This window comes from Nanorana parkeri, unplaced genomic scaffold (assembly GCF_000935625.1).
Source record: "Nanorana parkeri isolate BGI_ZX_2015 unplaced genomic scaffold, ASM93562v1 scaffold530, whole genome shotgun sequence".
Classification (NCBI taxonomy): domain Eukaryota; kingdom Metazoa; phylum Chordata; class Amphibia; order Anura; family Dicroglossidae; genus Nanorana; species Nanorana parkeri.
Window position 1 is genome coordinate 554,998 of NW_017306798.1, and position 10,720 is coordinate 565,717.

Consider the following 10,720-nt stretch of genomic DNA (forward strand, 5'->3'; position numbering starts at 1 on the left):
TATGTTCTAAAACAAATAAAAACATAACCTTTAAAAAAGAAAATCTCAATCAGGTTCAGGCTGTTCTGAGAGAAGATTGGCACACCATAACCAGCGGATAAAGAAACGACTGTTTGTCTGCGAGCGAACTGTGACCTCTGCAGACACCATGCCACCAACCAATCTCCTCGCGCAAATTTCAGTCCAAACAATCGATAAAGAACATTTCCACAAAAAATAAAGGCAGCGCCAGAGCTCTATAGTCACGTCCAATACTTGTGTGCATTTATGGGGAGATCTTTGTAAGAGACTGTAGGGATAGCGAGGTCTGACTATCCCCAAACTGAGTGGAGAGAAAAGGGAAGTCGTACTGAACACAGTGCAACTCTCATTTTCCCCCCAAAATTTGCAAGTCGGTAACAACTAGGGATGCACCGATACCGATACTGGTATTGGTGCCGATACTAATTATTTTGGCGAGTACTCATACTCATACTCGCCCAAATGCTCCTGAGCCTATCCCGAAGCCAGGCAGCGAGTCATTACATGCTGCCCGGCAAGCCGGCTCCATGCTCGCCACTAAAGAGCATAGGACTGACTTCCCGGCCAATCAGGAAACCGGGGGTGGGTAATGATTCATCCCCCGTGTTTCTGATTGGCCGGGAAGCTGGCTCCATGCTCCCTCGTCACTTGGTGACAAGGAAAAATGGAGGTGGCTTCCCGACAAATCAGGTGTAATGACTCGCCGGCTGGCTTCCTGATTTGTTGGGAAGCTGGCCAATCATAAACCGGGTGGCGAGTCATCACCCGCCCCCCGGCTTCCTGATTGGCCAGAAAGCCAGCTCCATGCACCTGCTGACGAGGGAGCATAAAGATGGCTTCCCTGCTAATCGGGCAAATCATTACCCACCCCCCACGGCCAAATCGCTTCACCGCTGACAGTCGGCTTTACACATGTGAACAGAATCCCTGCTGTTATAGTCTGCTTACAGGGACCCACAGCAAAAGGGTTCAACACATTTGATGTAAAACGTAGAAGCTCGGAAGAAATGCAGAAATTTCGTAATCCTCCACAAAAGGTGGTATTGCACCCTGTTCGTATATGGTTGTAAAACGTCCGGAGAATAGTTTGGGCAATACGTATCTGTCAGACTGGGGGTAGTGACTTATGTTACCCTAAAATTAAACTCCTTGGGCCAAACTCTATCCATATTCCATAATTCATGCTGTAATGGAGTTACCTTCATAAAAAGTGGTTACACAAATGTATAATGAGATAGTATAACCAATCGGTTAGACACCAAACACGTCTATACCACAAGATTCAGAAGGCTGATAAATCATACATGGCATTCCTCAGGGAAAGGTTCCCGATGGTGACAACAGTGAAGCATGCCTGCCTAATGTGTGTAGAAATGGCCACTTGCAGTCTCCTTTGTCAGCCCATGTGATAAGGTGAAAACTCTGGATCGCAATTTGGAGACAGGGACAGGCCGTTGTCACCTTAGACCGGAAGTGCCTAAACAAGGATCTTCATGGCAGGATCCATATTTTAATGAAAGCTGCAGATTTAAAAAAGTGTATAAATGACTTTTGATAAGCATGACCTATATAGAGAATAAAAGACACACAAAAGGAGAAGATAATAATGATATTTGCTCTTCCGTCGCTGGAACCTTCCTGCAGATTGATTCAACCTGATATGTTTGCGCTGTGACACCTACAAGTCGACGTTCCGTCAGGTAAACATCCTTCGACGTAGCTCTTGTAAGCGGTGTACCGGCTTAAGCGAAGCCATTTAATACGAGCGCGTGCGGCCTGTGAGTGTTGGGGGCTGGGCTTGCCCCGTATCTATCCTGCAGGTTCTATAGAGAGGCCCCAGACTGGCTTTTCAAGGGGGATTTATAAGCAATTTTCTACAGCAGCAGGTGGAAAGCGTCCCTCTATTCCTGGATTACATCTTCCTGTAGAAATAGTCTTTCCTCATCCTCTCGCTCTTTTGTTTTCTTGAAAGTCGTAATGCAGGAAATAAATAATAAAAAAAAAAAACGAAAGAAATCTAGGCAGCAAATATTCCGGGAATTCAATAATTTATTATCTGTGTACCTGCTGGCTGGGAGTGCAGAGGTCTTTAAGAGTGGATGGTAATATACAGCCACCCCGCTGCTCGGAGAAGCTCTTATGTAGTGGAGACTCTCCATAGATGCTGCGCTTTGTATAACGTCATGCTGATTATATTATCCATATGTCTTCTCTCCCCTTCCTCGTGCCGTGCCCAAACATCGCACTTTGCTTTCTGCGCTGAGATATCTATAGAAGATCCCCGCTGGGATCCATCTACAGATGCGGTGCCGGGAAAAGAGGTATCCAAATGAGAGTGATACCAATGTGCATTGGCGGGGGTAACAATTTGCTGTTTTTAAAGCCCATGCTTCCCTCAATATGGCTCCCCCTCATTCCCTTGTGCCCCCGCATTGGAAAGTATTGTTTGCTTTTTGGGTTTTAATAAATGGTCACGTGACGCTGAAGGGTGCTCTTCATCTTTACTCTTTTCTCTGGGTTGGGAGGTCCATGCAGATACATGATGACATCAGCGTTGCTCTCTGTGAAGATGTCCTGCACTCACTGTATGTACGTTCGTCTCGTTTTCGTTTCTTATTCGTTTCGTTCGTTCGTTCGTTGCAGCAAAGTGACATTAGAGAAGGAGAAAAACATGTTTTTCCCCTCAAATGTCACTTTGCTGCAAACGAACGAAACGAATAAGAAACAAAAAGAAACGAACGTGCGAGGGAACTACCGCAAACTAATTTCGTCCGAATTCCAAATTGACTTTCACACCCACATCCTGAAAAACAAAATAACACCGAAATAAATCCGAATCTAAACGAAACGAAACAAATTTTTTTACAGTGCACATGTCTAAAATGTATACAAATTAAAAACCCCAATAAACACACGGACTGCACGACATGCATTTTAACGGCCACAGCAGTCCTTTTATTAAACCAAACAACTTTAACAATAACCAAAAGTAATAAACCAAATAACATATACAAATACATACTCTAAATGACTGTTGACCTGAGAAGGGGTCTTTGGGTGCCCAACAGCCCAAATAAGGCCTGTCCTAAAACTCCACCCATGTCCCCATCCGCACCCCAACCAGCTCGAGGACAATTACTACTTCCAAGTTCCAAGGGGCCAGGCCCCGCCCCCTACACGTCCTGGCACCAACAGGGGGAAGCACCCATACTAGCTGATGGCCCCCCATTTTTGTAATCAACTCTGCTTTTCAGACCCCCCAAAGCCCCCCTAACCCGCCAAGCTGCCGTGACAGAAAAGAACCCAGCAACCAGCAGAACCACAAAATTCAGGGAGGGAGGGTGGAACAACCTGTTTCCTCCGTCAATTTTCCAGAAAGGACGTCCCTCAGCCCTTGCAGCTCCTACCCATGCGGCTTCTCCCGGACACCTGACCCCGACGTCCAATCAGGTAAGAGCAGCTATTCCCATTTTATTTTTTAACTCCTTCTCCCGGGACTATTCCTCCCCCCCAGTCTTGTAGCCCCTCCGCTCATTCTCTCTGGGTCTGTCTTTATTGCAAATTCTGTCTCTGCATTACTGCATGCTCTGCTTTGCCCTACGCTGGTAGTTTGGCGAGGAGAGTTGACCAGGAGAAGACCAACCTCCTTCCATGGTATCGCCACTCTCCAAAGAAGACATTTCGGTCACTATTGTACAACATTGCATTGTTATTTTTTCCCCCATTAACATTACTAACTAAGCGCGATTCCAACAAAAGGAGAGATAGCGAGAGCTGATTTAAGTGGCATTGCGAGTAGATCCGCCAAGCGCATTGATTAATCACTGGCAATGTGGAAGTGTTTATCAATGGGCATAATTAATGCAGACACATTGGCGGTGGGAAGCCCAGTGTATAACATTCTAGATCTGCTTTTCCTCCGGCGCCTTGGAAACGAATCTCCGTCTGTGCTCATTCCGGAGGACGCTTTTCTCTTTTTTTTCTCAGGCTCTATTCCATTTGCTCATTCCCCAGCGCTCTGTACGCCAACTGGCGCTCTCGGCTGACAGATGCCATCCTAGGCCCATATTGACAGCTCAGCGCTGGCCCTTTGTCCTGCTGCTCGACACTTACAGCTCCTCATTGTCCTCCCAGCTGGACTTCAATGTTTTCCTCATCTCGGATGGACTAAAAATAGACAACAAAAAAAGTTGAGGGGATTCAAATCCAGTGGCTAAAATACTGTTGGGTAGAGGAGGAGCCGCTTCAAGGGCCGACTAGGGCCTGGACTGATCGATGAGCCTTGGTGTCTCGGTTTTTAAACATTGTTTATTGGTAGGTTTGATGCGAGTTGTGATGTGTTTGTAAATAAAAGTAATTCACCGGCACACACTTGAAGGGTTTTTAAAGTATTGATATGTGTATTCAATACCCAATGTCACATACTGTCATACGGTGCTAACGTTTTCGGGTCCGCACAGGGATCCTTCATCAGAGCGTCAGGACCCGAAACGTTAGCACCGTATGACAGTATGTGACATTGGGTATTGAATACACATATCAATACTTTAAAAACCCTTCAAGTGGTGGCCATCCGTGTGGTCACCTGGGCACCACATATACCTTGTGGTTTTGAGACCGTGGCAGTGCCAATGGGATTTGGACTTTGTTGTGATGTGTTGTCACTTACATGATGCCAAAAATGGCTGCTGTCAACCCTTGCTCTTTTTTTGTCAATACAGTTGGCCCGACTCTCGGCTGAGAGTCTGTTCAGACGAGCCCATTTTATAGCAATCCTCCTACATGATATTTCTTCTCCAGGCTATGCTCCAAAAGGCAGCCTTAGATTTCTGCACAGCTATAAGGCTTTAACCTCCCCGGCGGCATTCCAGAGTGTAGCTCGGGGTTACTTTTCCATACCGCATACCCATTCCATGCCGCATAGCATTACTTACCTTGTCCCTCAAACCGCGCTGTGTTCTCATGCCAACGCCGGCATCCGTCTTCCGGGTTCTGTCCCTTGCGAGCGTACGCGTCGCAGGGGGGCGGAACCGGTGGGATATTAAAAAAATCGGGAAAAAATAGACCGGAAAAAGAAACGGAAAAAAAAATCATACTGCCAGGGAGGTTAAAGAAATTGTAAAGTCCCGGCATATCCTCTCCGGTTATAACATCAGCTTTGTAATAGGAATACATACTGGAGTTGTTTCTGATAAGGCAATCAAAGCTTACTGGAAAAAATCCCTTTTATGTAGTGAGCGCCGCCTTCCGTCTGCCCGTCACTTCCAGCAACTTCCTGGATTCCCACAGTGCTTTGCGTCTCTTTCCCTGCTGCTTGATGTGATGCAATCTCCATTTATCTACATATCCCATCATGCATTGCTTCCAGCAAGCAGTGATGATGTTACATTGTTCAGATTTGGGAGTTCATAAGGCAGGCTCTGTGAGAGCGGTGACACCAGGGCTGAGTGAAATGGTGTCAGTGCATTGAGGAAGGCCATCCTATGGGCATCTTCAATAAGTAGCTTCTGGATGGATCTGATTATTAGGAGTGGGATAAAACTTATGGAAATTCAATATAGAAATAGAGATTTCTGTTTAGTTTTTGCCTATAGACACCCTTTAATACAGAATATTTAAGTTCTACCATAAGCCCAATTGTCATTGCCAAGCTTCTCCATCTAAGCTTCTCAGGCTCGGTTCGGGTTATGTCACGTACCTGGGTGGAGACTGAGCTGACCAGAGGGCTACCCTTGCACCACTAGTCCAACTCCCCTGGAGATGATAACAGGAGGAGTGAGGACTCAGGGACGCATGCACGTTGCTAAACACGGCTTCTGAATTTGAGTGCGTTGACCTCAGTACGGTAATGGCAGAGACTGGGCCACAGGCTGGGCAGCAACCTGGAGTAATGGGCTGGAGCTGACTTGAAGAGACACAGCACAGAGTCCAGGCAGGAAAGCCCAGTGGATGCCACAGGTGGATCAGTAACGTAGTCGAGGTCGCAGGCCGGGGTCATTCACATCGAAACACTTGCAAGGATAAGGTGCCAAATCGAGAAACACAGAGTAGTCACGGTCACAAGCAGGGCCGGATTTCCCACAAGGCCAACCAAGGCCCGGCCTTGGGGCAGCTGGGAGTAGAGGGGCAGCAGGGGTGTGGAATTCCAATCTCCCGATGCCGGGGCGGGCAGTTGTTTTCTACATTTAGCCCTGCTTTGGGTAAGCAGAGCTTAATGTACAGCGGGGAAGCCGCCGCTTGTTTTGTACCGATAGCAGAGAGAGTAAATCTGGCCCTGGTCACACCCCAGGATACAGGAAGCCAGTAGCCGGGTAGAAGTGCCAAGTCGGTAATCAGAAGCAGAGTCAGGGATGAAGCCGGGTCAGAACACAGGAAGCCAAGCAGCAGGGTCAGGAGACAGGATTCAGGATACAGCTGAGACCAGTCAGCAATGGATTCAGGACTCACGCTGACCTTATAGTGGATCAGACGTCACTGAACGTGCGTGAATAACAGCATGCGTAGCGAGCTGATGTTTGTGTGCACGGAATCCAATATGCGCGTGCCCATGATTAAGGGCATATTTGCCCTTAAGCCTAAGGACAGGAGCACGCTGCAGGGCATGCGCATGAACCCGGGTTGGCTTTCTGGTAAGTACCTTACAGGTTAAAGGAGAACTATGAGGGGGGTGATTTTCACTCAGCCTCATAGTTCGAGCCGACGTGTGACAATAAAACTGTCACACGTCGGCTCAATAGATCGTGAAGTGAGCGAACACATACCGTCGCTCGCTCACTTCTCGATGATTTCCCTGCAGAGAGCCGTGACTGTCACTCACAGCTCCCTGCATGGATTCCCCCCACCCCTCTCCGATCCTCCAGCGCTGAGTGGTGGAACGGACAGGGAGGGGGCGGGTACAGCTGGCTCTGCCTCTAGATAGGCAGAGCCAGCTGTCAATCACGCAGCTGGGTGGATCTCGGCAGTAATGTCGGGATCCGTCCCGGCTGCGGCGGTCTCAGTATACCGCGAGCTATAGCTCGCTACTATACTGAGCTTTGGGTCACGGGAGGACGCTGGTTTGTGTCCTCCCGTGACCCTTAGGAGAACTATGGGGAAAAACACTTACCCCATAGTTCTCCTTTAAGATCATGTTGGACCCGAATCTCATCCCTGGTAGCAACCACACCAAGCTGACAGCAGGTCTCACTCCTCCTCCGTGCAGTTTTATCTGGAGTTGGGCATCCATCTTTACAGGTAAACGAAGCACAAGTAATGAGACATGTGAGCGCGATTCTCCCACCTCAAAAAAAGCTTTCCATCCTCTCAGCTGTCATCGCATAGGTTGCCCGCCATCCATTAAACCTTCAGCAATATGGCTGTTGTTTTGTTTTCCTTGGGATTGGGTCTGGATATTAATGTCCGATGTTTCGCAGACAGGCGGCTTCATCGTTTTTGTTCCCAAATCACAGAGTTGATTTAGAGAAAGACGGTAATTTTGTTTTCACTTCTATGCAGACATCGCCGTCGCGGCATCGCGCGTATTGTTCCCCTTGTTATTTTTCAGGGGGTTATTGCTTCGCTCAGGCTTTCTCGGATGTCCTTTTTGTCGGCACAGCTTTTGTTGTGTCTGCCTCAATCATAAACGTCTTACCACAAATCTACCTTATTGAGCGTTCTCCTGCATGTCCGCGCAGCCAAATTGATGGGCCTAAAACAGAAACAATCGCAGCGTGGTCGGCTCCTGGACCCTCGCGGACAAAGAACTCATATCACAGATGGCCATCGAACTCCAAACGAACTGCAGGGTAGCTAAAGTATAGCAAAGGGTAAAGAAGGGTTAAACCCCCTGTCAGTTATCTTGTGTCCCATTGGGGAAATTTCCATTCACTTCATTTCCTTCATGCACAACAGCAAGTGCGGTTAAATGTTTTCCAAAGTGAAATGCCCTTTTAGTAGTCATCACATTTAATGTCCCCATTGGAAGACTTCCCCTTTATTTCAGTTCTGGCAAGAGCTCAACATTTTAAATGTCTTCATTGCTTTCTGTCTAGGTGGCTAGGGATAAGCTTTGGGTTCAGGTCAAGCTTCAGTTCAGCAAACAGGCATATGATTGGGGCAACTTGCTCGACCGCCAAACCCTCATCTTTGTCCTAGCAGCCAACGACCTTGTGCGGCCCCATCATTGATTGGTTGGATGCTAGTGGCTGAACCACACAGCATCATTGGTTGCTAGGATGCAAAGGAGCACACCATAAGGACCTATGACACTGCAGGACCACTAGTGTCTTAGCAACCAGTGGTGCTGTGTGGCCCAGCCACTACCGTCCTTGCAATCAATAATGTTTTGCGTGTCACACAGTATTATTGATTGCTAGGGCTAAGTGGGACCTTGAGGTAGGTTGGTTCCCTGAAACTAGATTTCTGGCTGGGACACAGGTGACCCTTAGGTTGGTTAGTTCTCTGAACCTGGATTTTTGGCTGGGACACAGGTGACCCTTAGGTTGGTTGGTTCCCTGAACCTTGATTATTGGCTAGCACACAGATGACCCTGAGGCTGATAAACTTGGACATTCTCTGAACCTGGAGGTTTGGCTGGGACACAGATGACCCTTAGGTTGGTTGGTTCTCTGAACCTGGATTTTTGGCTGGGACACAGGTGATCCTTAGATTCGGTTGGTTCCCTGAACCTTGATTATTGGCTAGCACACAGATGACCCTGAGACTGATAAACTTGGACATTCTCTGAACCTGGATTTTTGGCTAGGACACAGGTGACCCTTAGGTTGGTTAGTTCTCTAAACCTGGATTTTTGGCTGGGACACAGGTGACCCTCAGGTTAGTAAACTTGGCGTTACATTTCCAACGAACCAAAATCACAGATGTGGACATATATACCCCCCCCCCCCCCAATATTTTACAGCAATGGTCAGTAAATGGGGTTCCCATATCCCAAAGGGAGGGATACACATGTAATTTTTACCAGTATTAAAATAGATACAACCCCCTCGTTGGCAAAAACATAAGGGATACTATTTTCAGCTTTTTTTCATCCTTTGGTACATCTCAGTACTGCTGATTTCCTGCAGCCTCTTTCCAGCCAATGTAGACGCTCCAGCGATGGCTGCATGGCATTTCTCAGAGCAGGTTCCCTGATGGTGACAACCGTTGATCATGCCTGCGTAATGTGTCTTGAAACAGCCACGCATCAGAAGCCTGTGATAACGAAGGAGCATAGTTGGTAAACCGGGACACAGCGTTGTCACCCTATTACAGGAAGTGCCTGAACAAGGACCTCCATGGCGGGATCTCCAGAATTTATTTTAATAAAAGTTGCAGATTTAAATTTAATAAATACATTTTATTGATTGGGGTTTATTAATACTTTAGGTTACCAAATGTAACAATTGAATCCTTTTTGTTCTTTTTTTTTTATCCAGGAGAAATCACCAGCTAACCCAGGATTCTCCGGCCAGCAGACCGAGTACAGAAGCTGGCGGTTCCCGATGACAGCTTTAATGACAAGGCCTTTCATTCCCTCTAATGAGGAGGACTCGACAAGGCCGTCTGAGTGTATAGACAGCCGAGAACACAGGAGGCAGAGCTGTCACATTTCCCAGTCCATCTCCTCCTCTGTGTCCCCAAGTAGACAAACCCTCCATTTAGAAAGTGCGCGTTCCCGCGTTCGCCGCCAGTGTTTCTGCAACGCGTAATGAGATTTTCCTTTCCCGGTTTGTTATTTTCTGTTTAGATAAAAACAAGAAGATGCTCATTAAATTCTGCTCCCTCTTGGCTGAGCTCCAGCGCCCTGCTGCCGCGCATTTCCCATAGGCCGAAGCGAACGTGTTAATAAGAGGGCGATGGAGCGCGATGGGCTGTGCCCGGCGGCGTGTCCCCGACTCCGGACAGCAACTACAAAACTTTTTTTTTTCCCCTTGGAATGTTAACATGTTAATTTTATTCTTTTATTACTATTTCAGGGATCTGAGTTCCGCCATCGGCGCTGTGTTCAGATTGTTGCCGAATTATTATCAATACGATGGCGAGCCAATAAGCTGGCTGCTCAGAAGTGACATCACTGAGCGCGCCTCATTTGGATGTCGCTTGTTGTTGGAGAATTGATACATTTAAAATTGATACAAGGTTAGCAAAATCCTTAACATGGGCTCCTTCCTCACAACTTAACGCGGGTTCAACGCAACGGCGCAATTGCTTTGTGTGTGCCCTGTTCACGCTGTACGTGTAAAAATGTGCGTAAAAATGCAGCGTGTCTACATTTCTATGCAGTGTGGCGCACGACACAATGCGCTGCACTGCCTAGAGATGAATGAAATGTTACTTTGTGACAAGTTAAGTAGACTGCAAGATACATTGTAACAATACGTCACACCGCCCATACAAATGCAGACCAGCAGGCGTGTGATCAGGGGCGTATTTACCGCGAGTGGCCTGGAGTGGCACTTTGCAGGGGGGGGCTGCCTAATCAGGTGGCTGCTGGTGGAGCCTGGCAGCAAGCTGCCAGGTGACAGAGGAGGCGAAGGGGTAGCCGAGGAAGATGCGGTCCGGCCTGGCAGAGGGCAGGTGGAGGAAGAAGCGGCATGTCCTTATAGCAGGCTGAGGAGCTGCAGGCAAGAGGAGCAGCACATGTGCAGGGAAAGTAACCCTGCGCAGCCCATCATAGATCCTGCACGGCCCACCTGAAAGTCTCTGTCTATGGTGGGCT